The sequence below is a fragment of the Ursus americanus genome, chromosome 28, assembly GCF_024610735.1.
Source record: "Ursus americanus isolate L20-20 chromosome 28, mUrsAme1.1.p, whole genome shotgun sequence".
NCBI lineage: Eukaryota > Metazoa > Chordata > Mammalia > Carnivora > Ursidae > Ursus > Ursus americanus.
In genome coordinates, this window is record NC_142154.1 from 9,764,451 (window position 1) to 9,789,502 (window position 25,052).

Here is a 25,052-nt window from a genome sequence, read left to right on the forward strand (position 1 = left end):
CTCTGGATGTGTCCCACTCTGTTGATTTCCTGCCCACGCTGAACACATGTTGAAGCTGAAAGCTTCATGAATGACCACATGTGTGGGTAGAGGAGGGACCCTGCAGTGTTAACTCTATTCCCAGGAGGGGTCAACCCAGGACCAGAATTTCTTTTTCACCTTGAAAATAAGGCATGATTTTAGGCATTGGATTCTAGGTGAGTCTCTATGTAGATTTAACAGGCACGGTGCGGTTTGGTGAATTTTCTTTGCCTTCAAAGACAGAGAATGCAGGAGGCCAGATGGGGAGGTTGGTTTCAGATGGGGCTGGACAGGGCTCTCCAGGCTCTTACTTCCCACTGGGGAGACTGAGTGGCGTTCCAGGTTCTGGATACTCCTTCTTCTGGCTGGTACAATTTTGTTTGCATATGAAAGCTGAGAGAAAAGCTATCAGGATGAAGAAATAACCCTGCTGAGTAGGATTTATCAGTTTGCTTGATGAAGAGGTCCTGCTGGGGAATTAGTTTTAACTCTGTGAGGTCTGGCTTTTCACATGCAGGACTCTGGTTTTATAATTCAATCAGCTGCTTAAAAATCTAGAATAAAATGGAAAGAACAACAGGTAAAAAAAAAAAAAAACCAACTCTACTAATAAATGCATCCTAAGCCTAGTGTACTAAGTAGATTCTTCCTTTCACCCTTTAAATAAGCACGGACCTTCTGTGCTCATAGGAAGGCCGTGCTGTGCTCAGGGCAGAAGGATTTAGCCAGGGTGAATTGAGGGCAAGATGGTTACTCTTGCAGCCTGAGCTTCTTACCCGAACAATGATCTAAAATCAACTTTAAAGGTAGCAGTAGAACTGTGAATACAGGGAGGTCACATGGTTTGCCATTCGTGACTGATGTTCAGCTACCGTGTGCATCCTTACGGGCGTGCCAGCTGGTTTCTGATCAATCGAGTGTCCAGTCTGATTTGTCAGTTACCGTTTCATGCAGCTTGTTAAGCATTGTTAACCATTGCCACAATCCCACTGTTCCGTGGATATATCATTACTTATTTGATTGGTTCCATATTGATTGATGCTGAGTTATTTTCCTCCCAGTGTGTTTGCCATTGCAAATGTTGCCTCGATAAATACTGTATGTATGACATTTCACACAAAAGCAAGAGTATTCATAGGGCAAATCGCTTAACTTCTTGATCAAGTGGCATGTATGTTTTTTATTTGGAAACACTGGTAAATTGCTCTCCATGAGATTGCCCAAAAGTCATGAGGTGAGAGGAGCCAATGGGGGTTATGATACGTGTCTGTGCATAGTGGACCCTTTTGTCGTTGCCCATTATATCCTGGTGAATGCACCTCTAGTGGCAGCTGTGGCCGTTAGGCAGTCATGCATCTGCTTGTGTGGCGGCCACTGCATGCCACCTGCCGTGCACCAAGCCTCTTTCCACTTTCTGCCTCGGGGCATTGTTCCAGGCAGCTGGGAGTGGGGGTGGAGGCAGTCAGCACCCCTCGCAGTGGCCCTATCCAAGATGGGGTGGGAGGCAGGGGATACCTGCCCCAGTGCTCAGTTGCATGGTGCTGTGTGCACTTCCCAGGGCTCCCTGCAGAGCCCAGCCCAGCACAGGGACTTGGGAAATGCACACATCTTGACCTTCCCTCCTCCCTGCCTTCTTCTTTCCATTCCCTCGTGTGTGTATTCAGGCTTCTCCTTCTGGATTCCTTACTCAGGCTCTGTTTATAGAAAAATCCCAGGGACGCCTGGGTGGCTCAGTTGGTTGAGCGTCTGCCTTCAGCTCAGGTCATGATCTCAGGATCCTGGGATCAAGCCCTGCATCAGGCTCCTTGCCTGCTTCTCCCGCTGCCTGCTGCTCTCCCTGCTTGTGCACCCTCTCTCTCTCACACAAATAAATCAGTAAAATCTTAAAAAAAAAAAAATCCAAATAAGACACTATGTGAGGGGCTAATCACTTGGCGGAATGCAAAAAAAGATAGATGTTACTGTGTTTAGAATTTATGTTAGCTGCATAACCAAAGCTATTGGGAAATCCGTTCTGTTTCCCTGTCCTTCAAAGTCTGCTTCAAATGCCCTTACAACCCAGCACCTTGCCTGTCATTAGCTAACATCACAATTCTGGGTAGAAAATGCTGATTTTAGGGATAATAAAAGAGACCTTTTTTTTTTTTCCCCTTTCATAGTCACCTGGCTCGATTGAGGACAGCATGGGGGAGAAGCTTGGAGCGGGGAGAAAGATGCCGTGTGTAATAGCTCAGAAGAAATAATTGATTCTTTATTTACTAGATCTCCTTGGTTAATCTCTTACTTCCTTTTCTCTTGGGTACGTCTATTATCTCTGCATGATCTAAGCCCTGGAGCTCATCCTTGTTTTTCAACCTGGCCGTAAATGACATAGACAGGGCAACTGGGCCTTGTCACAGCTGTGATGGAATCAGAGAAGAGTCAAGTTGCACGTTTCCTGGAACATTGTACTATGGGAAGTCGCAGGGCTGAAGGCTGTCCACTCCGCGACAGAAAATTCCTACAATACATAGTGTTAATATATCCCTGAAACCCTTGTGATTCCTTGGCGAGGAAATGAATAGGTTAATAGTTCAAATCTAAATTAATGGCAAATGAACAAATAAACAAACAGGTGCCTGGGGGGCTCAGTTGGTTGAGTTCCTGCCTCTTGAGCTCTTTTGGCTCAGATCATGATCCTAGGGTCATGAGATTGAGCCCCACATCAGGCTCCATGCTCAGCGGCGAGTCTGCTGGAGATTCTTTCTCTTCCTCTCCCTCTGCCCCTCCCTCCACTCTCTCTCTTTCTTTCAAAAAAATAAACAAATAAACAAAACAAATGGCAGAAGAGGAAGGAGAGAGGTTTGGCAAGCTCTTCCTGGACATTCCTGGGATAAGAAATTGGGGATTCAAAACTGTGCATCCAGTGTTTTTCATAATATTAGACTTCGTTTTCTTAAATTAGCAGCACAATTTACTGTTCCTTCAAAGTAGAAGAATGGAAAAGAATGGAAAGAAAAAAGTCAGGGAGAAGGAACGGAAAGAGTAAAGAGTAAAGTAAAGCAATTACAAACTGGGAGGACAGAAAACATGTATAGAAGCAGGTTTCATGCTTTCTTTCTTTCTTCATTTTGCTAGGTTTTCCTCCGTAGGGACAAGACAAATGCTGGAATGTACTGGGAAAGTCCATCCCAATCCCGATGACCTTGACAACCTTTGTGCAGGAAAGCTGAGGTCAATACTCCTGGAGGCAAGATGGCTTTGGCACTGGGGGGGAGTCACAGAGATGAGGACACGCTCTCAGACTGGGAAGGCTTCCGCCTGTTCCTTACCCTGCTCTTGCTTTGGCAGTGAGACTTTGGCCCAAGACCACAGGTAAACGGCCCCACCTTGACTTCGGTGGAAAGCTCTTGTCCTTCCAGCTGTTACTGCCAGTTGGTGGGCAGGGTGTTACCGCCACAGGGGGCATGAGTTAGGACAGGAGTCTTTGGTCACCCTGGGGATGTATGTCTGGTGTGCACGTGTTTGCTTCTGAGATTTTTGAGGGCAGGTCTATGATCTAACGTCAGATGTAACCGTACTGGATGGTTTGCCTGTGATTTGGGGTTATCTTCATGTTGACTTCCCTCTCACAGTGTGGGTGCTGGAAGGAGACACGGTTCAGTTTCCCAAAGAGACTTCCGGTTGGGCATGAAGGACTGAGCCAACCGACTGGGGTCACTGTCAGTCTTTAAAGGCCATGTTGCCAATAGAAAGAGAAGACAAAGGAAAAAGGACGCTGAAGGAAGCAAAGGCCCTGCTGTGTGTTCTGATGATTCATGTGTCCCTGGCTGTTCCCTTCGAGGAAGCAGTAGCTAAACACACTTGAGGCAGGGCAAGGTCACTGGGGAAGGGAGGAGAGTGGCCTCTAAGGATGATACCTAACACTCGAACAGTATGTTCAAGAATTTTCACTAGTATTATTTTCTCTGCTCATCGCAATAGTCCTGTAGAGTAAGTGGGATCAGCCCCATTTCACACATGACGACATGGGAGCAGAAAGGTTCATTGTCTTCCCCGAGTTCCCAGGGCACATTGGTGGCCCAGCCGCAGACTCTGGCTTCATGATGCCAACCAAGTGAGAAGTCCATCAGATCGGCACCACCATCCTCAAGGGGGTGTGGCTCTAAGTGGAGGCAGGAGAGAAGCATTAGTATCTAGTCTGAACGAGTCTGAACGTCCAGCATGCTGCCCGCAAATACTGAATGCTTTTCTATAACTGAAATAACCTGAGTGAGAGTGATTATATTTGGGTCAATAATGGCAAGGCTCTTCCATTCTCTTCTCTCCCCTGTGCTCTCTCAAATTCTGTATTCTGACGGGTGCTGAGTCTCTGGTTTTTACCAAAGATTCAATTGATATGAAAAGGTAGCTTCATTTATAGTATGGACTCTGCCTAGGGAAACAGGCAAGTAACCTCACTTCAGTTTTGGGGGAAATAGGGTCACATCCATCCTCTGTAAGACTACGGGAAAGACTGACTCTGATAGTGCATTTACTGTGCTCAACACAGTGCCAGAGACAAGATAGTAGCTATTATTGGTTATAACTCTTGCTAGTCCAATTTTAAACTAGCCGTGATTACAAGGACGTCACTAGGTCTTGACCTTGGCGGCTGGTTGCTGATGACCTGCACCAGCTCCCAGCTTCAGTGACCACGATTCCTAAAGGGTCTGGTGCGAGGGCTTTCGAGTGTAAGGACTGCCCACTTCTTCTCTGTCTCAGAATTTGTCTCTGCTTTTTTCCCCATGACGACTGGCATATTTAAGATAAACTAATATAAAAATGCAAAGCACTCTTGCCTCAAAAGTGCTGTAAGTGTGAAATAATAATGCCAGGCCTGTCTCAGCAGCATCGTCCCACCCTCAAAGCCAAATAGCTGCTTGTTCAGGCCCAGCCCTCCACTGAGAAGCAATAGAGTTAAGCCCCGTCCCCTGTCTCTGGGCCCATTCAGACCTGGAAGAGAACCTCCCCTCTGTGATCCCCGGGGGCAGACAGTGCTTAATTGATTCTAATGAACACAGAACAGTCAGCCCCAGCTCATCCCTGAGATGTGACCCAGGGGGTTAACCTCCCATCTCCCGGTTAATCGGTTTCCTCCCCAGGCTGAATTAAGCCTCAATTTTTATTTTTGATTGAATCTGTCTTTGCTGACAGATGTTTTCTGGGCAACCCGGAAAGTCCTCAGCATGTGATAATGTGATGAGGCCATAATGAATCTGTACTCCTCTGCTGGAATTATTTTCTGGAGGCTTTAAGATATCAGGGCTGCGCTGTCACAGGGAAGTCACTGGGCTGGTAAACCATTGACATGATGGCTCTAGGGAAGTGTTGCCTCACCCTGTTCCAAGCAAATCCCGCTCCTTTTCAGAGGCAACATGGGAGCTGCAGGGCAAGGTTAGGTCATCTTGGATTTAAATCCTGGCGCTGCCACTTACCAGCATTGCTTATCTTGCTATGGAGATCATATCAACAACATAGCTATTAGCTATGATTCTTTTATATCCTCATTAGTCCGGACGTGGTCCTTGGACCTGCAGCATCAGCCTCTCCTGGTGGCTTGCTGGAAATGCAGCCTCTCAGGCCATACTCCAGAATCTGCATTGTACTAAAATCTCTACATAATTCGTATACTCTTGAAAGTTTGTGAAACACTTGGAATTAGCTCATTTGTTTCTCATTATAATACTGAATATTTCTGGAAGGTGTTGCTGGCTCTGCTTCTTTCTCACCCCCACTGCAAAGACTTGGTGATGTTTGTTCCTGGTCCTCTCACAGGCCAGCATCTTGTTCCCTTTCTCTTGGCAAGTATCTTAGATTTTCCTAGGGCAGAGATGAGATGAACAGGATTTTCACGTGTTATTTCCTTTTCTCAAGAGAGTTGAATAAATGCTCCAGTCTCTGGAGGACTAGAGGTTTCACAATTTATTTGCTTTGGAAAAAGAAGGGGTTCTGATCCATAAATACATTTTTAAAAAAGATTTTATTTATTTATTTGACACAGAGAGAGACGGCCAGTGAGAGAGGGAACAAAAGCAGAGGGAGCGGGAGAGAGAGAAGCAGGCTCCCAGCGGAGGAGCCTGATGTGGGGCTCGATCCCAGGACCCTGGGATCACGCCCTGAGCCGAAGGCAGACGCTTAACGACTGAGCCACCCTGACGCCCCCCCATAAATACATTTTTTTAAAAGGATGAGCATGTTTATTGTGAACAACCAGTTTCTATGGTTTTGGTTTCTCAGTAATAAGAATGATAAATCATAAAGGACAGGAGCATGGTAGAAGTATTTAAAAAAGAGAGAAACATGGGATCGGGACTGAATAAACAAGAATATATTTAAGTACCATGATCCTATCATTTGAGGATCCAATTTTTCAACAAATGTAACTGAGATCTTATTACGTGTTCCTCAGAGGACAGATCAGATAAAGAGCATGTGACACCCACACTGCCTATTCAACCTTATCTCGGGCTCTAGACCTGAGTCTACCATGAGGAAATTGCTTGGGGACAAGATGGAAAGCTGGGGCATCTAGCTGGATGAAGGCCATGGAGAATCAGATTACTGAAGCAACATCTTTCACTTGATTAATGTCTCTGAGAGCAACTTCAGGAAACTACTGAAAAATGGATTTGTGACTACATTTTAGGGAGAAAATCCTGGAATCCAGGAGAAGAAAGAGGAATGTGCACATACCTCAGAGAAACTACTGTCCACGATGGAAAGTATATTAGTTTTTTATTGCTGTGTAGCAAATTACTTCAAAACTAAGTGATCGGAACAGCAATATACATTTATTATCTCACACAACTTCTGTGTGTCAGGAATTCAGGAGCCATCGATTAGGCGGGGTGGTTCTGGCTCAGGGTCTCTTACGAGGTCATGGTCAAGATATTGGCAGGCACTGCAGTCATTAAAGGCTTGAATGGGGCTGGAAGATCCATTTCCAAAAAGATTCAGTCACACAGCTGGAAAGTTGGTGTTGCGTCTTGGCAGGATGTTTTTGTTCCTTGCCATGTGGACTTCTCCAAAGGGCTCCTGAGTGTCCTCACAACATGGCAGCTGGCTTCCCTCAGAGCCAATGATTCTCTAAAGCAAGACACAAATCACAGTGTCTTTGATGACCTCGCATCAGAAACCACACGTTGCCATTTCCTCCACATCCTATTGGCTCGACAAGCCAGCCCTCTTCCGTGTGGGAGGAGATGACACAGGAATGTAAATACTAGTAGATAGGGATCACTGGCGGCCATCTTTGAGAATGGCTACCACAGAAGATAAAATATGACTATTTAGGGACCCAGGGGGAAGTGTCCTGCCTGGATTCCTCACTTTCTCCTTAATTGTATTACCTTAGATCATTTGTAATTTCGTAGTGTCCGTTTCTTAATCTCTGAATAGATGATCTAGAATAGATGTTAGACTAGATGATCTCCAGTGTTGGGTGCTGGAGGCTCTTGAAACGATGGGAAGAGCAGAGCCTTGGCAGTTCAAATTGCAATCCTCTCTCACTTGCTGGAGGGTCTAAGGCAAGTCACTTGCAGCTCTGAAGAAGGGATTTCTAATCTCAAGTCTGAGGGTTAAAACAGATCCTGGATGTGGAGGTGTCTTGTAAATCGAAGGTCCACGTATGTGTAAGGTGCTGTCTTATTTCCTCATGAGGAAGTTGAAAGAGAGGCAGCCAGAAGGCAGTTTCATTACCATGCAAAATAAAATCACCTCTACTCCACCATGCATTATGAGCCCTCCAAACAGCCTCTTCTATCTGCCAGCCCAGGTCGTGAGCTCTTGAGTTATGCCAGGTGGTTACTATAATAGAAACTAAAAGCCATATTATTTCACATGTGTATTTTACAATTTATAAATAGCTTTTACTGACATTATATTGTGTGGGTCCTGGTTTCTTATGCCAACATAAAATAACTTGTTTATGAAAGTACTTTTTAAGCTAGTAATGTTTAGAAACACGAAGATATAGCATTTATGCTGGTTGTTATTTTTGTGATCGATTATCATCCTCTCCCATGAAGTAGGTAAGGTCAGTCAGTTAGGTCCTATCTTTATTTTCTATCACATGAGAAATTTGTGTCTCAGAAAAGTTAAGTCGGTTATCTAAGGTTGCAGAGCTACTTAGGATAAATCTGTGGAGAGATGTCTTATGTCTATGATTATATTTTATTTTTAAGAATCCTGTTCTGGGGGAGCCTGGGTGGCTCAGTCGTTAAGCGTCTGCCTTCGGCTCAGGGCATGATCCCAGGGTCCTGGGATCAAGCCCCACATCGGGCTCCCTGCTGGGAGCCTGCTTCTTCCTCTCCCACTCCCCCGGCATGTGTTCCCTCTCTCGCTGGCTGGCTGTCGAATAAATAAATAAAATCGTAAAAAAAAAAAAAAAAAAGAATCCTGTTCTGAATGACTGAGATGAAAAAGACCATAAAAGGAATCATAACTATTATTATTATTAAATTTTATGAACACATGTTATATTTTGTATGCCAAGTGCTAGAGTCAAAAAGAGGAAGAGATTGGTTTTTGGTTTACTTGCTGGTGGACATGGTGGGTGTGGTCAGTCTAGATGTACAGGGAAGTCATTTCAAGGTCGTATGTAATACATCTCTTTGCAGAAGTTTATAAAAAGTATGTGCTTTGGGAGGAAATTGGTGAACAAAAGAGTCTTCTGATTGAGGATCTGAAAAAGGAGAGTGGGCTGGACTTTGAGGGCAGTAACGGAGTTGCTACATAGATAAAAGTGAAAAGTATTGTGGCAGAGTGGGGAGGTTGGCTGCAGGATGCTTGTTTCAGAAGTGAGGGAGAGGTGGGGGCTAGCTTTAAATGGCCTTATAGGCATATCACGACTATTTTGGACTTGGTTCCATAAATAATGGAGAACCATTGGCACATGAAAAGATTCTTTTTCCTGATTCTAAAGTATATATAAGGCTTTTGAACAGGGTGATGGCATGAAGGTTATGAAAAATATGTTTTAAAAAAGGGCAAGAATGAAGGCAATAAGCTCATAGCTGGTGAAGTGGATTGGGCCAGAATGGAAGGGAATTTGTCTTGACCTGTACTCGGGGATAAATGAATTTGTAGCCTTTGAGCAGTAATGTGCCATAGTTTAGGGGTCAAGAAACATTTTCCGTAAAGGGCTAGATCGTAAATATTTTAGGCTTTCCTGGCCAGATGGTCTCTGTGGCAAACACTCGACTCTGCAATTGTAGTGGGAAAGCAGCCACAGACAATATGTAAGTGATTGCATATGGCTGTGTTCCAATAAAACTTTATTTGTGGATGCTGAGCTTGAATTTTATATAATTTTCACATAATTTCATAGAATTTTCACATGTCATGAAATATTATTCTTCTCTTGAATTTTTCAGCCATGTAAAAATGTGGAGGCCATTCTTGGTTCATGGGCTTTCCAAAAACAGCTGATGGGACACATTTCACCTACGGGGCATAGTCCGCCCAACCTGGGGTAGCTTCTTGCAATTCCATCACCGTATTTACCTGTGCGGTCTTGGAAAATGCATGGACATCGGTCATAGTAAGTACAAACTTCACAAAGCAGCCTTCTGTTTCATAATAGTCTTCTCCAGGTCACATTGGGAGTTAAAACACACTCACACATAGTAGCATTGAGGCACTAGCAAGGAGAGCATGCATGTTTATTTGGACCATTTTCCCCATAGGATGCTGAGATTTTGTGGGCAGGTAGGGGGACTCCTTGAACTCCTGACTCAGACTTTATTCATGTGCCTCTGCACGGGCCATCCCAGGCTGGGGGGCATGTAGCTGCAGTCAGGCCAATGGGTGAAGTAGCCTGGCTCAGAAGACATAAAAATGTACATGCCGTTTCAGGTGGTGATGGGCGAGCTGGGTGAAGAGGAGTCGTATGAGTCTGGCACATTAGGTCGAGCAACTGAAGGTCTAATCCTGTTTAGGGGAAATGTCTATTCAAGTCCTCTGCCCCATTTTTAAATCAGATTATTTGTTTTAATGCTATTGAGTTGTAGGCCATCCTTATGTATTTGGGATAGTAATTCCTTCTTGTGGTTTGAAAATATTTTCCCTCGTTCTGCGGTTTGCCTTTTCACTCTGTTGATTGCTTCTTTTGCTGTGCAGAAGCTGTTAGGTTTGATGGAGTCCCACTTGTCTAATTTGGGATTTATTTCATGTACATTAGGTGTCAAATCCAAAAAACCATTGCCAAGCCCAATGTCACGGAGCTTTTCCCCTATGTGTTCCTCTAGGCGTTTTACAGTCTCAGGTCTTATGTTTAAATCCTTGATCCAATATATTTTTGTCCATTAATGTTAATAAGTATTCATAGAAATGTACAGAGTACTTGCATTATCTCATTGACGATACTCATACTCATGTTTCATTCATGAGAAGAAGCAAAGCCAAAAAGGATACAGTGTTCTGTTTAGAATCGCTGAACTAATCGATGACAGAAATTGGGACTCACCCCCAGATCATTTGACTTCACATTCTATTATCATTCACCCACCACCCCCAGTCTTTAATTATTTGGTACATTTAAAAAAAAAGATTTATTTATTTATTTGAGAGAGAGAGAGAGAGCGAGCACATGATCGGGAGGGGCAGAGGGAGAGGAAGAGAGAATCTCAAGCAGATTCCCCACTGAGCATGGACCCCTGACTCTGGGCTCGATCTCACGAACCTAAGATCATGACCTCAGCTGAAACCAAGAGTTGGACACTTAACCGACTACACCACTGAGGTGCCCCCATTATTTGGTATGTTTTGAATAGGGTTGAGGGAGGCATGAGGAGAGAAGGAAGGATGAATGGAACACCCAAAAGTCTACCTTTTTCCAAATAAAACATGGCAGATGTATTCAGTCTCCTGGGGAGAGAGATCAGCTTTCTTGGTCTGTTTCTATTCCCTGACTGCCCCTGCCCTCCTCCCCACCCTTGTCTTTCTTCCCCATCCTCTAGCTACCAACTACCAGCAGGTGCAAGCAATTATTACCATGTCCAGGCTAAGAGACATAAAAGAGAGTGATATCTTAGCAGATATGATTTTAAAACACAACAACCCAAGTATTTGAACTTCAGTAAGGTGTGACCAAAGCAGATGCTGTTTTTCATCAGCTATATTTTTGGCAAAGAGGGAAGGACAGAACTAAGGGGACTACATGTTTGTTTGTTTGTTTGTTTTCTTTTTTCCGCGTCCTATAAGGACCCCGCAGTGTGCCTTTATTTAGCGTGGTGAAACAAGAGACTGGGAGCAAGCATGAACATTCTTCAGTTTCACTCCTTCTCCTATCTAAACCAGGTGTGTCACTTCCTGGGCCATCAGAGAACAGTTACATGTATGATCCTCTTCCAGGCTTTGTGACACAACGGAAAGCTTTCTGAATGAATGATCTGGGTCCCTGCTTTAAGTTGGCTAGACTAAGAATGATATCCTAGAAGCCAAAGCTGCTGGTTTATGTTTTCTCAGATTGTTCAGAATTGAGTGATTTCCTCCCTATCTTCTTCTTTTTGTCTTCGGCCACATCTGACACATACAGTCTAATTCCACACATTTTATCCTCCTTATGCAACATGGAGCACGAGCCCCACTGCTTTCCCACGAGAGCACCTCGGTGGGGGTTGTCCTATGTCCTGTCTGTTGCTCTTCTTCACCTAGTTTCAGATGGAGGTCATCTCCTCTTCACATCTCTAGACTCATTGCAAAGCATTTATAGTCTATGATGTAGGAAAGAATGTTAGGGTTCGAAGCCGACAGCCAAGAAAGAAGTCTTGAGATGTCTTTGGTGCAAAATGGTGGTTTTATTAAAGCACAGGGACAGGACCCATGGGCAGAAAGAGCTGCACCGGCGTCATGAGGAGTGGCCCGTTATATACTTTCAAGTTGGGAGGGGGTTAGGGATAGCGTAAGTCTCTAAGGAATTTTGGAAGCAAGATTTCCAGTACCTTGAGGGGGCTAGCTATTGTTGGGAAAATATCATGTATTACCGTCTAATAAGACCTCAGTCATGAGACCCTTCAGAGGTATATCGGCGGGCCATATGCTTGGGGGATGATTGCCAACACATATCTTGGTGGGTTTAGAGATAAAGAAAATTTCTAAAGGAATTTTTATATGTTAAAGTAGGCTTACAGGGTCCAGGAAGGGGGGGGGTCGGGCTAGGATTGCCTTTGCCCTTAGCAAAGTGTCAACATTGAGGTAGTTAAGTCCTTAGCGGAATGTTACTCGGCCTGTTTCCAGGACTTGTCAATGGGCTGTCGGTAGTAAGGAAATGTAATAATTTTTCTTTGTTTCCCACATCAGTCTAGATCTTCATGATGATTCTGAAGATAGAAAGAAGAAGGAGGTACATTGTGTACCGTGGAGCAAATTTCTCAAATCCCTGTGGACATATTCTCTTGTTCCAGCCTTTCTCTCTTATTACCCTCACGCCCGCCCCCAACCCCCTTCTCCGATGCTACCTTCCATATTCCTTGGTCTTTCTTTCTTGTGAATCATCTTCTGGGTCTTTTAACCACTCAACCCTCGTGACATGCCGTTTGGTTCCACCCAGCTTTTACTTTCAAGATCCTCCAGATACCAGAACCCACCCTCCTTAGAAAGCTGTGGGGCACTTTAATGACAAAAATTTCTTCTGTCATATTCAAAAGACTTGATTTCCTATCTTTGTTTTATCGTTTACAAGCTGTGTGAGATTATGCAAAATGCTTTACATCTTGGAACCGGTTTCCTTTCTATAGAATGAAACTAACCTCTGTTCTGCTATCTGGAGGATCATCGAAATATAAAATCATCATGGCAAATATGTGTGGAGCACCGACCACGTCCCAGGCACCGTGCTGAAAGCTTTGGCGTATGGTTCCGCTTACCTTATGATGTTGGAACTAGTATCACCCCCATTTCACAGACTATTAAATTGAGTATCTGAGCTGCTAAGTAACTTGCCCGAGGTTTTCTAGCCTCTAAGAAGCAGAGCCAAGATCAAAATTTGAGCTATGAACCTCAGTACACGAAAGGTGCTATTATGGAGACTCTATGGTGGTACCTGGCCCAGGTGAGGGCTCATACCTATTTGCTTACCGAATCAGAGAACTAGATGACATTGCTTTTGTGGTAGGATGATGGCAGGTATTGTGTGAATTTCCAAAAAAAAAAAAAAAAAATCAGGATAATGTGAAATTACTCACTTTATTAGCTTTATTGGTATTTGACTCTCCTATGCATGAAGCAAGTTCTGCAGAGGTATGCCAGTCTAGTATAGTGGCTGCGGAAAGAGACCAGGATTTAGGAAATGAAACTTTCTGAGCCTCCCCTTTTCATCTGTACTTTCCGTAATTCTGATTTATAAAAGCACCCTTATTATAGGTTGCTGTAAAGGTTCAAGGAGACCATGCATGTGAAATGTTTAACATATGGCTTGGCATATACTCATCATTCAACTCATCTTGTCTGTTAATGACAACCACAATACTAGTGAATTAATGAATTGCTAAAATACCATTTGAACTTTCAAATGAGTTTTGATTTTGTACCGCTCTTAGGTCTAGTGGCTGCTTGATCTTTATGGTCTCTGGTGAGTGGTTTGACATTGGCAGGGGGCGCAGTGGATGTTTTGAATGGGAAGCCAGACTTGTATTTAAATCACTTCTAAGACTTCCGTGTTTTGTGAGCTTGAGCAAGTTACTTTTTCTCAATTAATCTCATTTGTAAAAGTAACAATGGAAACACCTGCCCTTCCTTCCTACCTCCTACAGTGTGAGGTTCCACTGATACAAGTGCTGTGTCCGTGTTATATTTTTTCTCCCTTCCATTTGAGAGCAGTGCCTTTCAGTTCCCCTTAAATGACCCAGCGCTAGGCCCTTGGTTAATAAACACGTGTGTCTATGAGCATTTGGCTAATAGCGGGAACTGTGTTTGCCATCCATGTTTTTCCTTGAACAGCAAAGTGAGCCACTGTGAGCTGAACTGTAGCACTGACGTTTACAGGAAGTTTGTAAGAGCAATTGCTACCTTGCCTGTTTTGCTAGTATGACGTAATAGAGACTATTTAAGATGATTTGATCAGTAAACCGACAGTTTGAAGGAATGGTTAGAAAGGAGAGTGAAAAGAAACAATGTCTGAGGTCCTGAATTTGCAACCAGGTTAAGAATAGCCTATGACAAGCAGAGAAAGACAATTATCGTATGGTTTCTCTCATCTATGGAACATAAGAACTAGGAAGATGGGTAGGGGAAGAAAGGGATAAAGAAAGGGGGGTAATCAGAAGGGGGAATGAAGCATGAGAGACTATGGACTCTGGGAAACAAACTGAGGGTTTCAGAGGGGAGGGGGTGGGGGAATGGGATAGGCTGGTGATGGGTAGTAAGGAGGGCACGTATTGCATGGTGCACTGGGTGTTATACGCAACTAATGAATCATCGAACCTTGCATCAGAAACCAGGGATGTACTGTATGGTGACTAACATAATGTAATAAAAAAAATAAAAAAGAATAGCCTATGACAATAGCTACCATTTATTTTGGGGTGTGCTGTACACCAGTCACTTTCTAGGAACCTTCCCTAATGCTCCTGATCGCTGCGTCATTTACGTATGCAATATTGTGATTTATAAGAAATTTATTTTTGGTCATTCAAATGATCAGAATATATTCTTGTGTATCTGGTCCTCCTCCAGGGTTTCTGGCTTACAGCTCCTAAAACCCTTGAGATTTCCCGTGATAAGGGCTCTAGAGGTGTCTTTTGTTATGTTAATGAAGGACTTTTGGGAAGCTCTTAGGTAACCAAAGCTTGTTGGGGGGAGGGAGTGCTGGTTGCCAGGAGAACCAAGCCTGGGATTGCAAGGGCTGGAACTTCAAGTCTTAACTCTAGGCTGCAGGGAACGGGGGAGGGGCTGGAGGCTGAATCAGCCAATGGCCAATGACTTATTAGCCAGTCATGACTATATAATGAAGCCTCCATAAAGACCCAAAGGGACCGGATTAGGAGCGCTCCCAGGCTGGTGAACACGCGGGGTCTGGCGAGAGCGTGGACGCTCGCACGCTTCCCTCATACCTTACGCGATGCACCTCTTCCTGTGCCTCTGGATTCATATCCTTGACCACATCTTTTCATAAACTATAAGCCTAAGTAAGCGCTGTTTCTCCGAGTTCCGTGAAGCACTCTAGCGCATTCACTGAACCTGAGGAGGAGGTCGTGGGAGCCTCCACTCTGTAGCCAGAAGGTCAGAAGCACACGTAAGCCTCGGGCTTGCGACTGGCGTCTGAAGTGGGGGTGGGGGTGGGGGCGGGGGCAGTCACCCTTGACCCTGTGGAGTCTGATGCTAGCCCTGGGTAGATAGTGTCAGAATTGAGGCGAATCCTTGGATTCCCTTCTGGTGTCTGAGAATTGCTTGGTTTTGGGGGGGGACTCCCCCCCCCATGTTGGATTGGGTAAGAACAACCAAAAGAAGGTATTACTATCCTCATTTTGTAGGTGAGGAGACTGGGGTTCAGAGGTGTAGGTCGCCCGTCGGGCCCCCCTAGAATTCTGTCTTTCAGAGTACGGAACTGCCCCCTATCCAGTTTTACACGCCTAAGTCCTCTGAGTCAACTTTGATGTACCCCTTACTCTCACGTCTCAGATCCAATTTATCATGAAGGCTTAAATGATTTTAGTTCCTAAATATCCCCTAGACTCTGTTCACTCTTTCTGTCTGTGCCATCACTAGCTCTTGTATGAATCACGGCATTGGACTTCTACCGCGTCCCAGGGCCCATGCTGTCCTCCGGTCTGTTTGTGCTTGGGTCTGATCATGTCCGACATCCCCCATGCCCCTCAGAATGAGGGCAAACCTCCTAACCATGGCCACAGGTGCCTCTTCATTGCTTGGACCTCTCTGCCTGCCTCTCCTCTCTGCTCCATGCTGTGCACATTCCATTGCCCAGACTCGACATGGCTCATCCCAGCGCTGCGCCTTGCCCAGGATGCTGGCTCTTCCTCACTTCACCGCCCACTTATCCTTCTGATCCCCGCTCCAGCTGCCCTTCCTACGGGCAAACCTTCCCGGTGGATGCCCTCGCAGTTCCAGGGACCTTCCTTCTCAACACTTCTAACAGTTGCATGAACTTGGGTAACAGGCGTGTTGGTGTCTGGCCATGCCTCCTGTAAAGCCAGGAAGGCAGGGACAGTATCTGTTTGAGCCCCTGGAGCTGAGTGCGCCCAGCGAGATACTGTTGAGTTCATGAGTGACATGGGCAAGGCACTGCAGCTAGGAAGTGATGGATTTGGGATTTAAACTCATTTCTTTCTGACTCTGAAGACTTTGCTCTTCATACCAATCACTTTCGGGCTGTGCCGTTCTAGCAGGAGGACTGATAAGTGTACTTTATAGTAAGATCAAACATATTTTGGTTCCATCAGATAAAGTTTGATAAAAATGGATTATTAAGAACAGATTTGATAAGCAGAGCTGCCTGCCCAAGGTTTGAGGATTTTGCATCAAAGAGAAATGTAATGAAAATGGATCAACCTGGGCTGATTGGAGGGGGTGGGGTTGGAGGGTGAAGGAGAGTGGCTCCCTCTATACTCCCCTTGACTCTCGCCTCTTCTTCGTTCTGGCTGGAATTCCCCATCCCAAGTAGAGTAAGATAATGTTGAGTTATCTCTGTCAGACTGTGTGTGTTGGCTTATGTATGAGTGAAGCAATGTCTTTGAACCAATGAAATTGTGCAATTGAAGAATTCGTAGAAAACTGCCAGCGTGCATTAGCGCTTTGTCCTAAGAACCCCTCCCTGAGGCCACATTATCTTGAACTTGCTTCTATTTACCACTGGCACTGCTGGCTGTGGGATGGTGGGGAGGTAGGAAGAGGCCAGCACTTAGCTCTTAGTTTCAATGCTGCTACACATGAGCAGACTGAGTTTGATCAACCTCTGTAACCTGTCTGGGCCTCAGTTTCCTCGTCTGAAAAATCAGAGTGCATAAGCAGGCCTGAGTTCCTTTCAAATCAGACACTCCATTACCTCTCTTCCCATTGTTGAAATACTTAAGGAAGCCATTGTTCTCTTATTCTCTCTGGTGGACGATATGACTTCTAAATTACAAGGGTGACATCCCCAACTTAAATGACCCCTCAAGGAAATTAAATCTTTAATCATTTCCACCTGGTAAGTGCAAAGGCTGAGGGAAAGAGCCAGCCATCAATAGCTCTGTGGATGGCAGATTAATTCAGTGGGATAAGATCCGTGCAAACACGTGCTTATACAGCCATAATTTGCCTTTCATTTTCCTTTGCAACTTAGAAGAAAGTGAATAATTTCCAATGAGCCTCTCATTTGAACATATTGAAAAAACATGTCATTAGCAAAAGGAGCATTTAGTTGCTCGATTACCATATTTCTCCAAGTATGTGAACCAGTCATTTTTCAGCTGGGGGTCATTAGCTGAGCAGAAAGATGCACAATCTGGGGGGCACCCAAATCCTCATATGTCTTATATGGGTGTCGAGATAGCAGAGTAGGAAGGGGAGAGAGGATGAGGCCATTAAACAACAAGGGAAGGGGTCAGCTGCATTTCCTGCGGTTAGTCAGAAGTCTCTAAAAGAACGGAAATAAAGCTGTGGATGGAAATGTGTCTGTAGGGTCTCATTAACCCAAGAAAAGTGCAAAATACAAAAGGCTACACCTGATGTAAATTTGAAAATTCAGTATTTCATTTGCTTCTCTCCGTCTGATGCTTTCTTCCTACCATATTCACATTTTCTTTCTTCTTGTCTGCGCCCACACTGGCTTATCAGCTCTAAAAGGGGTGACCTTGGTGAGATGCTTCAATTCTCTATATTTTCCATTTGTACACTTTAGGGCAATAATCCTGGATTTTCACACCTTGAGCCATTGCTGTTCAGATTCCCTAAGATAATTGGTTACTCATGTGCTTTGGAAAACTCATCACCTAACACACACGGTGGAGAACCCCTGATGAGCGAGGGCAGCGGCTTCCTGGGGTTTGGCTGTCAGTAACAGAATGGACTGGAGAGCAGTGTCAGAGGAGGGGTGGTAGAATTTTCCTAGATTCTGTTTTTTTTTTTGTTTTTTCTTCTCCAGAAAGAAAACATGGCTTTTTTATTTGAAGCCACCTCTCTGCACAGGCATATGGCAATCTTAAGGTGGTCAGAGCTTTGCACCGATTCTAGAACAGAGCTTCAAGATGGCTGGGCAGTGTGATCATTTTCTATTACAGATTTTAGTCAACAGGCTGGTCATGGGCCCTCCTAACGTGCAAGAATCTTGTTGATGGTGGGAGTTGGAAGGCTGAGATCACATCTTCTTTCCCTTCAGGCTGGGCAGTCCCAGGAGGGCAATGTGAAACATTTAATTGGAACATATATCAGTGGTAATAAGGAATCTATCTCTTAAACGCTTCCTAGGAGAGTTCCTGACGATTTATAAAGACACAGCATTGATTAAATGACTCATGCTTCCTTCTCCGTGGAGACAACTCAGGTCACTGGGCCACTTAGGACCTTCTGTTTCCCCTTTGCCAATAACCCCCACTCATAGAATTTATTTAGGGAATAGTTTATGCTATTTAACTCAATATTTTGATTAGCAGAGCTAGCATTCACGGAATATCAATATAAATTGCACTATCATACCAGACTTCATTTAAAAATTATCTGGCTCTAATTCAATTCTTCTTTAAGAACAGATTTTTTTTTTATAAATTAGTTTATCGTTAAGACCGTGAACATTTTACAATGTTGGAAAAAATAATTTGAATTTCTTTTCTTTTCTTTTCTTTTTTTTTTAAAGATTTTATTTATTTATTCGACAGAGATAGAGACAGCCAGTGAGAGAGGGAACACAAGCAGGGGGAGTGGGAGAGGAAGAAGCAGGCTCATAGCAGAGGAGCCTGATGTGGGGCTCAATCCCATAACGCCGGGATCACGCCCTGAGCCGAAGGCAGACGCTCAACCACTGTGCCAACCAGGTGCCCCTGAATTTCTTTTCATTTAAAACCTCTAGCCATGGGACACCTGGTGGCTTAGTTGGCTGGGTATCTGACTCTTGATTTTGGCTCAGGTCATGATCTCAGGTCATGAGATCGAGCCTCATGTGGGACTCTGTACTCAGCAGGGAGTCGGCTTGAGATTCTCTCTCTCTCTCTCTCTCTCCCCACTTGCTCTCTCTCTCTCAAATAAATAAATAAATCTTAAAAATAATAAAACCTCTAGCCTTTTATGTAAGCCAACTTTCACAAAATAGTATACTTTCCCACTATAGAAAAATTAGTATTTGGAGAAAAGTATGAGCAAAAAATCAACCATCACCCCAACTCCAAGGATTAACAACTGTTAATATCTTAGCCTACTTCTGGTTCTTTTTGCTGTGTCTGTGTTTCATATAGTTTCATCATATGTCACAGAAATTATATATGTTAACTTAAAAATAACCCATTTTTATTGTTATAAATAATAAACATGTTTCATATGTACAAATAGAACACATACAAAATATGAAAAGGAAAATTAAGGTTGTACCATTTAGAGAAAATCACCATTAAAACCTTGGTGTATTTTCTCAGAATATTTTTTCTGATATCTTTTATCTTTTTTCTTCCTATTAAATTCTTCAAAAATACAGAAAAGGCAGAGACTAATGTAACTGACACTCATGTATCCATCATCAAAGTCTCAAAAATACGGATATTTTTCTACATATGTTTCAGATTCTTAATTTATCTTTCGTTCTGTTATCCAGTCCCTCCTCTTCCCCCCCGCTTTTTTTTGGCAAAATGAAACATTAAAGATACAGCTGATGCTCCCTGTGTTCGTTTTTATCTTTCCAAGATTTATCCATATTGAAATGTGTCGCTCTAGTCTATTTAATTTCCCTGCTGACTAATATTCTGCCATATGGACACAGCACACTGTCAGTATTACGGTATTGCCATCTGCATTCCCGTGTAGGTCTCTTGAAAAGAATCTCTAATGTATGTGGCATTGCTAATGTGTGGGGCACGTTTGTCTCCAACTTTACGGAGCATCAACAGATTGTTTGAAGCGGTTGTAATAATTTGTATTCCCGTAAGTGACATTGGACAGCTCCTTTTGGTTTGGGCTCCACTTGGTATTGTTAGGCTTTAAAGTTCTTGCTAATCTTAAGAGTGTAAAATGGCTTCGTTCATTGTGCGTGATCTATACCTTATTGTTCATGATACAAATAACCTTTACTTGTAAGTCACAGCTGATATGGATTTGCTTTTTGATTCAACTCATTTATTGAGTCCTATGTCGAGTGCAAGTTTTCCTGAGGTTGCTACACAAGGCTGCTGCCAGATTTGGCTGCTCAGATCTATCTTCTCCAGCCTTATGCCACCAGCATCAGTATTGCTGTCTTCCGGCTCTAGAGTTCTCCTTCAGGGTCTGGGGAGGTTCTGGCTCTAGAAATGAGCTGCAGTAATAGGAAGGATTCTATGAAAGCAGCTCTGTAGTCTTTTCACCTGCTACTAATCATACCGACCATAAATATACTTATAACAATTACACAGGTTGTACCTGGTACCATGCAATACCAGAACATATTAAAAGTACAAATCCTCTTCCGTTCTTCTCCCCTTTACCCAATAAATAACCACTTGTAGATAACCTGTGCTTTTTCCTTCATATTTGTTTTTACGTACGAACACGATGAATATTCTCGAACATGTCTCTTGGGCTCATGTAATTTTGTAACTTAATGTTACCTGTCAACATCTGTGCAGTATTCTGTAATATGGAATAGTAATATAATAACTAACCTAATTCTTGTAATGACGGGCATTAAGCTGCTTTCAGTTTGCCATTATTGTAAACAACTTTGTGGAAAATATTACTGTAAACGTCTTTGGACATCAGTGTAAGACTTGCCTCAGGAGAAATTTCTAGAAGTCCTATTTACATGCCAATTTTTTAACTTCCTGTTGAATTGGTGACTTCTAGTCGGTTTTGGACACAGTACCTAGATTCTGTGAGTTTATGTTTTATGTAAAATGGCAGAAGTAATAGTAACTACCTGATAGGGTAGTTTTGAGGATTGAATGAGATAATGTTTATTAAGTCCATATGCAGAGCTTGGACCGTAGTAGAGGTTCAATTAATATTTTTTCAACTCTTTCTCAGTTGGCAAAAGAGAAATGTGAAAAACAGGGAAATGAAATACATTTCCACTCGTATCAGACTTTGCTCTAGAGCTGGGATTGTTCTCAAATATCTCTAACAGGTTCCCATGGAAAGAAAAATATATTTTCCATCCCGAATGTAACAGGAAGCATAACTAGGGAAAACCCTTCGATCCTCTGTGTGGAAAGCTATCATGTTGACTATGTTTCTCAAAAGGTAAAGTGAGGCGTAAAGGCGGTTCTCAATCATTCTTGCTTTCTCACTGTCAGCTTCCACTGCTTTTATTTCCTCATCTGGGAATAGCTGTAGTGATTGTAACAATTATAAAAAGTAGCAATAATAGTATACAAAATTTCTTGAATGCACTAGATCTGTTAAGAAACAGTCAGAAATAGTTTATTTCTTCCCTTCACCCTTCAGAGTTGCTCTGGGATTCATTCTTAACCCATCCATTGGATGAAGTCTTTGGCATCTTATATTTTTTTCTGAACAATTGTAGGGTTTAAGAAATCCTGTCCCATTTAGTTGCAAAATTTAAAAATCTCATCCAATTTAAAATTTATCCTCCCTTGCATATTTTAATGCATAGAATAATCAGTGGGAAATGATGAGAACAGACATATCTAAAATTCAATGGATAATTTAAAATGGAATCGTAAAAAATATCTAAATATTCCAAAAGAATGCAGAGAAAAAAGGAACAAGGAAAAAAATCTGGGAGGACAAACAGAAAACAAACAAAATAGAAAAAAAAAAAAACACCCAAGACCAAAATGCAATCAAAACAAACAAAATAGAAAAAAACCAAGACCTAAATGCAATCACATTATTCAATCACCAGTAAATCAATATTTAATAACATTAAATGTTAATGAACTATACACTCCAATTAATATATCAGTCGCCAGAATTGATTAAAAAAAAACCCCAAGATCCAATTCTATGCTGTCTATAAGAGATTCACTTTAAATATAAACATATAGATAGGTTTAAATTAATATGTTGTAAAAATATACTCTGAAAACAAAGTGATGGAAGTCTGGAGTAGCTATATTTATATCAAATAAATTGTGCTACAAGTCATAAAAAGAAGGATCTTTCATGATAATAAAAGGGTCAATTCATCAGGAACACATAGACATTAAAAAAAAGTAAGTACCTTGGGATGAGCACTGGGTGGTATATGTAAATGATGAATCGCTAAATTCTACACTTGAAACCAATTTCACGTATATATTAACTAACTAGAATTTAAATTAAAAAACTTGAAAAAAAAGATAAAAAGTAGCTAAGTACCTACTAACAGAGCCTCAATCTACATGAAGCAAAACAGGCAGTAATAGACAATCCACAATTTTTATTGGTGATTTTAATATCCATCTCTCCAACAATCAATAGATCAACTAGACAAAACTTAGTAAAGATACAGTTGATCAGAACAACACTATCAACCAACTTGAACTTACAGAAGACGATACCCAACAACAACCATAGGATACGCATATTTTTCAAGTGCATATGGTATTCACCTGCATAGATCACAGTCTGGGTCATAAAAAAAGGTTCAATAGTTTAAATCAAATTGAAACCATATACAGTATGACCACAATAAAATTAAAATAGAAATCAACAATAAGATATCTAGGAAGATCTCGACTATCTGGAGATGAAATATAATCTATGGGTCAAAGAAAAAAAATCACAAGAGAAAATAAAAAATGTTATTATATGAATGGTAACAAAAATATGATGTATCAACATTTGTAGAATACGAGTATAGTAGTGCTTAGAGGGATCTTTATAGCTATATATGCTTGTATTAGAAAAAGGAGAAGGTCTAAAATCAATGGCCCGAAGAAGGTAGAGGAAACCAAAAAGGCAAAGAAAACTCAAAGGACGTAGAATGAAGGAAATTATAAAAATAATAGTGCAGAGGCTGGACAAGTGAGAACAGAGAAGAAAGAAAATTAACAAAACAGAAGTTGGCTCTTTGAAAAGATTGAACTTACTAAACCACTAGCTACTCTGACATGCAAAAAAGGGGAGAAAACACTAACTGTATCAGAAGTGAAAGAGGGGTTATCACTACAGATCCTATGGACACGAGGAGGACAAGAGAGTATTCTGAACAAGTTTAGATGATGACCCCCCCCCCCAACGTTTCCACTCTGGCTGCTGCTCATTTCCTTGCCTGCCACTGATCCCCAAGGATCATCCATTCTTTGGTACGGACGAAAAAGCAAGTAGCAGTTGGTCAGGAGAAGCATGACATTGGAACATTTCTAGCAACAAGATTTGGAAGATTTTCTAGGATTGCAGAAAGTTTTTGAACATGACGATGTTGAACTGAACTGCTAAATGAAATTTGTTATCTACTTACCACCAGAGGCAGAAACTGGAAAATGTCCTGCACTGCATGGCTGTCTGGTTTGACTTGCACGGAACAAAATTTTGTATCAAAGTCTGGTTATCATCAAGCTGCCTCTGAACATGGCCTTGTCGTCATTGCTCCGATGCCAGCCCACATAGCTGCAATACTAAAGGAGAAGACGAGAGCTGGGACTCTGGGACTGGTGCCAGCTTTTAAGGGTGCTTCCGAAGATCCTTGGAAAACTACCTACAGAACGTACTCTTACGTAACTGAGGAGCTTCCCCAACTCATAAATGACAATTTTCCAGTGGACCCCCAAAGGATGTCTATTTTTGGCCACTCTCCAGAGGTCACAGAGCTCTGATTTGTGCTTTGAAAAATCCTGGAAAGTCCAAATCTGTGTCAGCATTTGCTCCAATTTGCAAACCAGTGCTCTGTCTGTGGCAAAAAAAAAAAAAAAGCCTTTAGTGGATATTTGGGAACAGATCAAAGTAAATGGAAGGCTGAGGGTGCTACCCTTCTTGTGAAGTCCTAGCCAGGTGCTCAGCTGGACATACTAATCGAGCAAGGAAAAGATGACCAGTTCCCTACAGACTGACAATTACTATCTGAGAACTTCATAGCTGCCGGTACAGAAAAGAAAGTCCCTATTGTTTCAGATTACAGGAGGGCGATTATCACAGCTACTACTTCATTGCAGCCTTTATTACTGAGCACATCAGACATCGTGCAAAATACCTGAATGAGTGAAAAACTTCAGAAAAGAGAATTTCTTCAGGATTATAAAATTGTAATAAACAGAACTGCAGGGAGAAAGGATTTCAAGACATTGGATTTCATAGTGCTAAAAATGCATCATTCTTTTGTTGCATCACTTCCTAAATTTATACATAAAACCTGAAAAAAGAGAGACGATTATGAACAACTTCAAGGTGACAGATTCAACAACGTGGATGAAATGAACCTATTTTTTGAAAAATACACCTTATCACAACTGACACAGGATCTAGCAGAAAAATCAGTAAAAGCTTCTGCTAATCAAAAGATACATTAAGACAATGACTTTGCAAGCCACAGACTGGGAGGAAATATTTATAAATCCATTTTCCGATAGAGGACTAGATTTGAGGGCATGTAAAGAGTTTTTCTATTCTGACTATAAAAAGATAAAATGACAACAGCAGCAACAACAAAACCCACCCTCCAGAAGAAGAAAAGATTTCAGGCGACATTTCCCAAGGATGATATATAAATGGGCAAAAGTGCTCAACATCATTACTCATCGAACAAATACAAATTAAACCACAATGAGATATCTCTACACGTCCACCAAATGGTTGTTTGGAAAGATTAAACAATAGTGTTGGCAAGAATGTGGAACAACTGAAATTCTCCCATGCTGCTGGTGGGAATATGAAGTACAACCGCTTTAGAAAGTTTCTGGAATTTCCTTATAAAAGTAACCATACACTTACCCTATAAATCCAGTCACTTCAGTGTCAGG

At 42.4% G+C, this 25,052-nt stretch overlaps 1 pseudogene; it reads left to right on the forward strand.

The window, feature by feature from the left end:
* Nucleotides 1-24,298, forward strand: part of LOC123802384 (S-formylglutathione hydrolase pseudogene) — a 52,983-nt pseudogene extending 28,685 nt beyond the window's left edge.
* The last annotated feature ends 754 nt before the right edge of the window (nt 24,299-25,052 follow it).